We start from the raw sequence: 8,642 nt of genomic DNA, 5'->3' as shown, positions 1-8,642 counted from the left end.
AGTTGGCTTATATACAATCTTGCATCTTGTTTCCTTCACATCTTCGAGACTTGGCCAGTTAATTGTCCAAGCCACGTACACTTAAATCACATCTCCACAAAACACATCTTGTTTATCTCATTTGCCCTGTTTCCACATCTGCTCTTTAGCTCTTATCCAATTTCGCACACTTAACCACATCTTCACAAATCACATTGGCAGCCCATTGTTCAATGGCCTCCTCGCCGCCTTTCACTCCCCCAATCATCCTGTAATATGCTTTTTCCAACTGTCTTTGTTCCACCAGACTTCTCCTTTATTACATCAGCCAGCGAGTCAGTTAAGCCTCTAATCGAACCTTTAACCCCTTCACTACTGACTGAAAATCTTAAAACCTGGGAATTTTTATTACCAATCCTGACCAGGTGACAGCAAGTTTTAGTTACAGTTATTATGAGACGATTTTCTATTTAATCAATAACCCAATTTTTCATCTCTGGCCATTAACGTACACACCTTTTAGTTTGCATTCCTTTAGTTTGACAATTTTTTCTTTTTGTTTCCTACCCATATACTTTTTGTGAGAAGTCACACAACACCAGGTTATAGTCCAACAGCTTTATTTGAAATCACAAGCTTTCGGAGCGCTGCTCCTTCGTCAGGTGAAGTGGAGAAATGCATAAAGACACAGCTTATATAGTCAGAGAATCATGTCAGATGTTTACAGGTAATGTTTTTATGCATTTCTCCACTTCACCTGACGAAGGAGCAGCGCTCCGAAAGCTTGTGATTTCAAATAAAGCTGTTGGGACTATAACCTGGTGTTGTGTGACTTCTTACATTTGTCCACCCCAGTCCAACTCCGGCATCTCCACACCACATATACTTTTTATTTACTATATTGTCCTATTTAACCTCTTTCAACCTTTTAACTCCTTATTACCTACAAATCCAGAGATTACTACCCCCTTTCCAAGCCGCTGATTCCACTCTCTCGTTTTTCCCCACCTCCCCGCCATATTCATTTAAACCCTCTGTCAGCCGTGGCTCAGTGGGCAGCGCCCTCGCCTCTGAGTCAGAAGGTCGTGGGTTCAAGTCCCACTCCAGAGACTTGAGCACAAAATCTAGACTGACACTCCCAGTGCGGTACTGAGGGAGTGCCGCACTGTTGGAGGTGCCGTCTTTCGGATGAGACGTTAAACCAAGGCCCCGTCTGCCCTCTCTGGTGGATGTAAAAGATCCCATGGCACTATTTTGTAGAAGAGTTCTCCCTGGTGTCCTGGGGCCAATATTTATCCCTCAACCAACATCACTAAAGCAGATGATCTGGCCATTATTGCATTGCTGTTTGTGGGAGCTTGCTGTGCGCAAATTGGCTGCTACATTTCCTACATTACAACAGTGACTACACTTCAAAAGTACTTCATTGGCTGTAAAGTGCTTTGGGACGTCCGGTGGTCGTGAAAGGCGCTATAGAAATGCAAGTCTTCTCTCCTTGTTCTCCAGCCAATGATGTAGAGGTGGGTAAGATCTCAGATTGTGCATTGGCAGAAAGATTGGAATGGGGCCTGACTTTACTGAGTGGTGCTCTTGCAATGGTTCCAAATAGTTGAAAGAATTTGCTGTCCCAAAAATGATAGGTGGCCCAGCAGGTGAACAACCCATGGTCTGTTGCCGTTGCTATTTAAGGGAGTCATTATGATGGCTTGTAGCAACAGTCTCCCTTGTCAATGTTTATTCTCTCCCACTGCCATGCAGGAGAGGAAATGTCTTGCAGCCAGGACCTGCCTCTCCAATCTGACTCACCTCTGTTGTGCCTGCACATGTAAATTGAGAAGTGCTGATCTGTGTACAGCCTTGTTGAATGATACTGTACATGGGCCAACTCAGTGTATCAATTATTTCCTACATTACAACAGTGACTACATTCCAAAAATACTTCATTGGCTGTAAAGTGCTTTGAGACATCCGGTGGTTGTGAAAGGCGCGATAGAAATTTAGAAATATAGAAGCCTTTCTTTCTATGGACAGTTACGAATAATGGAGGAAAAATTGAGTCGCGCCCCCTTTGGGGCGCTAACTTCGCCGGGGCGCTACTTTTAGCGCCCTGAAACAATTAGCGCTCCCCGCGGCCGAAATTCATCGGTAGCACCCCAAGAGGGGCACGACTCAATCGGTTGCATTGCACCTCCCATTACCGCCGCCTCTAACCTCCCGCTGAATTTCGTGGGAGGCGTTGGCGGTAACGGGAGGTGCAAAGCAACCGAATTTCTCCCCCCAATGTCTTTTGTATGAAATTTGGTTTTCCCTTACTTAATTAACTTTAAAAAAAAAAATTTAACTTTGACAGTTAACACCTGTAATGTGCTGACTCAAAAATGTGAAGGTAATTGATTGCGTATTTCTCGCCAATGTACAGTGAAAATCGGGACTTAAAGGGCATCTCTGAGGAGCGGTAATTCCTGAGGGTCAAGTGGTTAGGTGTCAAACACCACCAGCAAAGGCAGGGCAAGGACTCCCTGCACAGAGTGTGTGCTGCAGGGTGTTATGTAAATGAAGGGGTATTCCTTTTCAGCGTAATGAATGAAATCAGAAGCCAGCAAGAAAAACCTGGGATGGCAGGAATGACGTATGAAGAGAGAGTGGGTCGATTAGGCTTGTATTCGCTAGAGTTTTAGAAGAATGAGAGGGGATCTCAATGAAACTTATAAAATTCTAACAGGACTAGACAGACTAGATGCAGGAAGGATGTTCCCGATGGCGGGGGAGTCCAGAACCAGGGGTCACAGTCTAAGGATAAGGGGTAAACCATTTAGGACAGAGATGAGGAGGAATTTCTTCACCCAGAGAGTGGTGAACCTGTGGAATTCTCTACCACAGAAGGCAGTAGAGGCCAATTCATTAAATATATTCAAAAAGGAGTTGGATATATTTCTTAAGGCTAAAGGGATCAAGGGATAGGGGGAGAAGGCAGGGACAGGGTACTGAATTTGGATGATCAGCCATGATCTCGTTAAATGGCGGAGCAGGCTCGAGGGGCCGAATGGCCTACTCCTGCTCCTATCTTCTATGTTTCTAACTCTCCGGGTGCGCGGTGACCCATGGGCAAGCCTTTTGTTTTCCAGCGAAATATGATAACAGCAGGCAGCTGGAGGCAAGTGCATGAGCATCTCGGGCGCTTCACTGACGATTACCAGGAAATCGTGGCAATTAGATGGTCGTGGGGTACCAGCCAGTATCCCATAGTCCAAATGAATGCTCCGGCCTTCCTGGTTTATCCATCAGTGGTTAAACGATTTGAAGACCTAGACCTTCGATGTCTATACCACTCTCCTTCTCGTACCACCTTCCTCAGCAGCTGCCTATAAACTCAGTCTTACCTGACTGCTGTAGTTTCAGCCGGCTGTTTTTGATAACCTTTCTGCTCAATACAGTTGTATACTTTGTAACAGCGCCTTGCACCTATTTCAGAAATGTGCCGGATCCCGCTTTGATGTATGTTTTGTGTCATCATAATCTTGCCGTTAAACCGAGGCCCCGTCTGCCCTCTCGGCTGGATGTAAAAGATCCCATGGCCACTATTTCAAAGAAGAGTTCTCCCCGGTGTCCTGGGGGCCAATGTTTATCCCTCAACTAACATCACTGAAACAGATTATCTGGCCATTTATCGCATTGCTGTTTGTGGGAGCTTGCTGTGCGCAAATCGGCTGCCGCGTTTGCTACATTGCAACAGTGGCTACACTTCAAAAAGTACTTCATTGGCTGTAAAGCACTTTGGAATGTCCTGAGGTCATGAAAGGCGCTATAGAAAGCCAAGTCCTTTTTGGGTGGTATTAGCAGTTTGGCTTCTGCACCTTGGGTGAGTAATCAGGGAGGAATGACTGCTCATTCTGATCGCTATCCTGATCACTATCCTGCTGGGAAGTCCGCTTTTGTGGGGATGTGAGGTGAGTCGAGGATCAGACTGAGCCAAGACAACCATCATGGTTGAATCACACACCAACATTCCCTGTCTAGGCTCACTCGTGAGGACTTGCCCACTTGTGCAAGATAGAAAAAGAACAACTGAAGCCCATGGAGCAACCATGCCAGGGTGCCTGAACGCCTTCAAGATGGGAGAAGAAAAAGGGGAGGGAATTGGAAGAAAGATAATGTGAGTATGTGGGAGGCCTGGGAACTGAAATATTTTAATGCTTTTTCAAGTAAAGTTTTGACATTTCAACAGTCATGGGGAAAGACAAGGGTGGAAATTAGGTTTCGAAATTCACTTTGGCAATTTGTCAAAGGAGAAAGTTAATGTCCAGCTCTTGTGAGGAGCTTATGATGAACCAACTTTCCTGTTACTGAGTAACTTCAGTGTGTATAAAACCCTACTCCCCTGCTGTGTCTGATCCTTTGTGTTGTGTTGCAACTCTCCCTGCCAGACTCTGATCGCCTCGTCATCTGCGTCAAGGGTAGGCCTTTTGTTTCTTAATAAATATTTTGAAAAATTTTAAGTCGAAAAATGAATCATCAGCTGGAACCACTTTTTTGGTTTGAATCTTGTCTCGTGTTTTTTTTTTAGTTATCTTAAGCCCCGATGTTAAACCAGCCAGCCCCGTGAGAGAACGGTGCGGGCAGGGAGTTAAAATGGCAGCCGGGCAGAAGCGCCACTGAGTTCCCGCAGTGCTCTGTTCGCCTGCCCCCACCACCCCGGCTAATTTAACTCCCGTCTTTCCTGGAGCACAGAGGTTGCCCGCTGCAGGTGGGGGGATCTGGTAAATATTGAAATGTCCGGGTCTGATGACGTAATTCGGAACCAATGTTCCCGCCAAGGAGCGCGCGCGCGGCCGCGCAGGACTCTGAAAGGCCCCACGCAGGCCGCTCACCAGCTTTTATGTTGTAAACACCGCGCGGGCGCGGAAATTTAAAGGGAACGCGCGTCAAAAGAAACCGGGCCGCCCAGAACAAAACCACAGCTCACAGGGAAGCTTGTTCAGAACCCGGCCTACCTATAACTAGTGTGTGAATCGCACAGGGTGTCCAGGCCATCAGCATCGCTCCAGACAAGGCCCAGGTACGACTTACGAAGTACGAGGTCATCCACTTTATGATCAAGTCCTGTGGTTTGCAGTTTTCAGGGAAAAATAGGCGAAAGGAATGACCCTTGATCCCCAACATAAGGCCAAAACTCTGGAAAGCCCCATTGTCCCATGTAATACAAATGGAATTTGACCGATTCACTGTTTCCAATTACAAATGGGCAGAATTATGGAACATGGTCCCAAAAGCATTAGAATCCCATGTCATAAAGTGGGTATTTATCTTGATTCCAATTAAATATTGTTTTCAGTCCCTGCCGCAAACTCTGTTCCCTAGCCACTGACTCCATCCCTCTCCCTAACATCTGTCTGAGGCTGAACCGCATTGTTCGCAACCATGGTGTCATATTTGACCCTGAAATGAGCTTCTGACCACATATCCGCAGCATAACAAAGACCACCTACTTCCACTTCCGTAACAACGCCCGTCTCCACCCTTGCCTCAGCTCATCCGCTGCTGAAACCCTCATCCATGCCTTTGTTACCTCTAGACTTGACTATTCCAACGCACTCCTGGCTGGCCTCCCACATTCCACCCTACCTAAACTTGAGGTCATCCAAAACTCGGCTGCCCGTGTCCTAACTCGCACCAAGTCCCGTTCGCCCATCTCCCCCTGTGCTCACTGACCTACATTGGCTCCCGGTTAAGCAACGCCTCGATTTCAAAATTCTCATCCTTGTTTTCAAATCCCTCCATGGCCTCGCCCCTCCCTATCTCTGTAACCTCCTTCAGCCTCACAACTGCCCCGAGATATCTGCGCTCCTCTAATTCTGCCCTCTTGAGCATCCCTGATTATAATCGCTCAACCATTGACTGGGCCCTAAGCTCTGGAATTCCCTGCCTAAACCTCTCTGCCTCGCTACCTCTCTTTCCTCCTTTAAGACGCTCTTTAAAACCTACCTCTTTGACCAAGCTTTTGGTCACCTGCCCTAATTTCTCCTTATGTGGCTCGGTGTCAAATTTTTTCTTAAAATACACCCGTGCAGCGCCTTGGGACATTTTACTACGTTAAAGGCGCTATATAAATACAAGTTATTGTTGTTGTTGTTGAGCCAAACCAGAGGCCCTGTAAATGGTCACTTGACCTTAACAGCAGTAGATGGTGTAACTGAAACCTCACTGCAGTTTGCAGGATGTTTCTGTGGCATTCAAGCAGCGTATTACATTCTAATACTTCCTGTTCCATGAAGCTCTCTTTTCAGAATTCGCAAGTTTGGTCTTGTCGTCGCCACCAGCCACTTAATTCTGTTTTGTCTCAGCAACTCCCTCTGGATGTCAAAGGTAGAACAGTAACATTTCATGCTTTGTAAAGGGAGTCAAAACCTTAAAATTACTTTACACCGGATATATGGCACAGAAACGGCCATTCGGTCCAACCAGTCCATGCCGGCGTTTATGCTCCACTCGAGCCTCCTCCTGTCTTTCCTCATCTAAATCTATCAGCGTAACCCTCTATTCCCTTCTCCCTCATATGCTTGTCTAGCCTCCCATTAAATGCATCTATACTATTCGCTTCAACCACTCCCTGTGGTAGCGAGTTCCACATTCTCACCACTCTCTGGGTAAAGAAGTTTCTTTTGAATTCCCTATTTGATTTCTTGGTGACTATCTTATACTGAGGGCCTCTAGTTATGCTCTTCCCCACAAGTGGAAACATTGGCCCAGAAATTCGGGTCGGGGGCTTCCCACGGGTGCAAGCCCCCGACCTGCACTTACCTCGCGCGCCGGCCGTTGAGCTGTGGGCCCGCGTGGGATTCCGATCCTGGGCCTCCTCCAACTGCCGGCGCGCAGTGCTTGCGTATCCCAGGGGCGCAGTTAGTTCGCAGCGTCCCCTGGGATCACGTGGGCCATGGAGAGCCAATCGGAGCAGGGAATGCTTCATTCATAAGATTGACAGGAAGAGCTGTCAAAACTTATAAATACTGCGGCCCCAAAATAGCACTAAATCTTCAAATAAAATTTTTTTAAATCACATTTTTAAAATAAACTATAAATTACATGAAATAACTATTTTAAACAATAATTTAAATTTTTGAAAAAAGAATTTTATTTTCTAATGGGGCTAAAAATAAACTTACCTTTCTTTAAAGTATTTAAAAATAATAAACCTGTGGAAAAAAATGTTTTAATTTTAATGAATTCACCACTTACCTTGTAAAAAGCAGTCCTTACGCCTGCTTTTTACATGTCTAACTTCTGCAGACTTACCCTCCCGGGAAAACCTGCAAAAAAAACCTAAGTTTGATGCGCACGCGCAGCCTCTCCTGCGCACGCGTTCGACCTCTGAACCCCTTCGTTCAGGGGAATGGAAGTGCCGGTTTCCCGCGCATGCGCAGTGCATGCAGGAAACCGGCACTTCCATTGGACTTACGGGTGAGTACCCCGTGCGTACTCACCCGTGGAGACCCGAATTTCTGGGCCATTGCCTCTGTGTCCACCCTTTCAAAACCTTTCATAATTTTAAAGACCTTTATTAGGTCACCCCTCAGCCTTCTTTCAAGAGAAAAGAGACCCAGCCTGTTCATCCTTTCCTGATATGTATACCCTCGCATTTCTGATATCATCCTTGTAAATCTTCTCTGCACCCTCTCCAGTGCCTCTATATCCTTTTTATAATATGGTGACCAGAACTGTACGCAGTACTCCAAGTGTGGTCTAACCAAGGTTCGATACAGGTTTAGCATAACTTCCCTACTTTTCAATTCTATCCCTCTAGAAATAAACCCTAGTGCTTGGTTTGCTTTTTTTATGGCCTTGCTAACCTGGCACAACTTTTTAGTGATTTGTGTATTTGTACTCCGAGATCCCTTTGTTCCTCTACCCCACCTAGACTCGCACCCTCCAAGTGATAAGTGACCTCCCTATTCTTTGGAGACTTTGGAGAAGGTGGACATCATTCTTAATTGTAAGTTATGTGTCTGGTTTTGTGCTTTGACCTATCTGCTATGTAGACATCACCCAACCCAAATTCGCTTATTTGCTGTACAACGTGATAAACTGTTGCTTGGCTTAAAGTCCACGATCATAAGAACATAAGAAATAGGAGGAAGAGTCGGCCATTCGGCCCTTCGAGCCTGCTCTGCCATTCAATGAGATCATGGCTGATCTTCTGCCTCAATTCCATTCACCGGCCCTATCGCCATATCCCTTGATGCCCTTACTAGTCAGAAATCTATCGACTTCTGTTTTGAATATACCCAATAACTGAGCCTCCACAGCCCTCTGGGGTAGAGAATTCCAAAGGTTCACCACCCTCTGTGTGAAGAAATGTCTTCTCATCTCAGTCCTGAATGGCCTACCCTTTATCCTGAGGCTGTGGCCCCTGGTTCTAGACTCCCCAGCCAAGGGAAACATTCTCCCAGCATCCACCCTATCAAGCCCTGTAATAATTTTGTATGCTTCAATGAGATCCCCTCTCATTCTTCTGAATTCAAGAGAATACAGGCCTAGTTTACTCAATCTCTTCTCATACGACAGTCCCGCCATCCCAGGAATCAATCTCGTGAACCTTCGTTGCACTCCCTCTATGGCAAGTATATCCTTCCTTAGGTAAGGAGACCAAAATTGTACATAGTACTCCA

The sequence above is a fragment of the Somniosus microcephalus genome, chromosome 28, assembly GCF_052327205.1.
Source record: "Somniosus microcephalus isolate GS21.2 chromosome 28, FLI_Smic_1.0, whole genome shotgun sequence".
Taxonomy (NCBI): domain Eukaryota; kingdom Metazoa; phylum Chordata; class Chondrichthyes; order Squaliformes; family Somniosidae; genus Somniosus; species Somniosus microcephalus.
The sequence above is the reverse complement of the archived record's forward strand: the minus strand, read 5'-3'. Positions refer to the sequence as shown.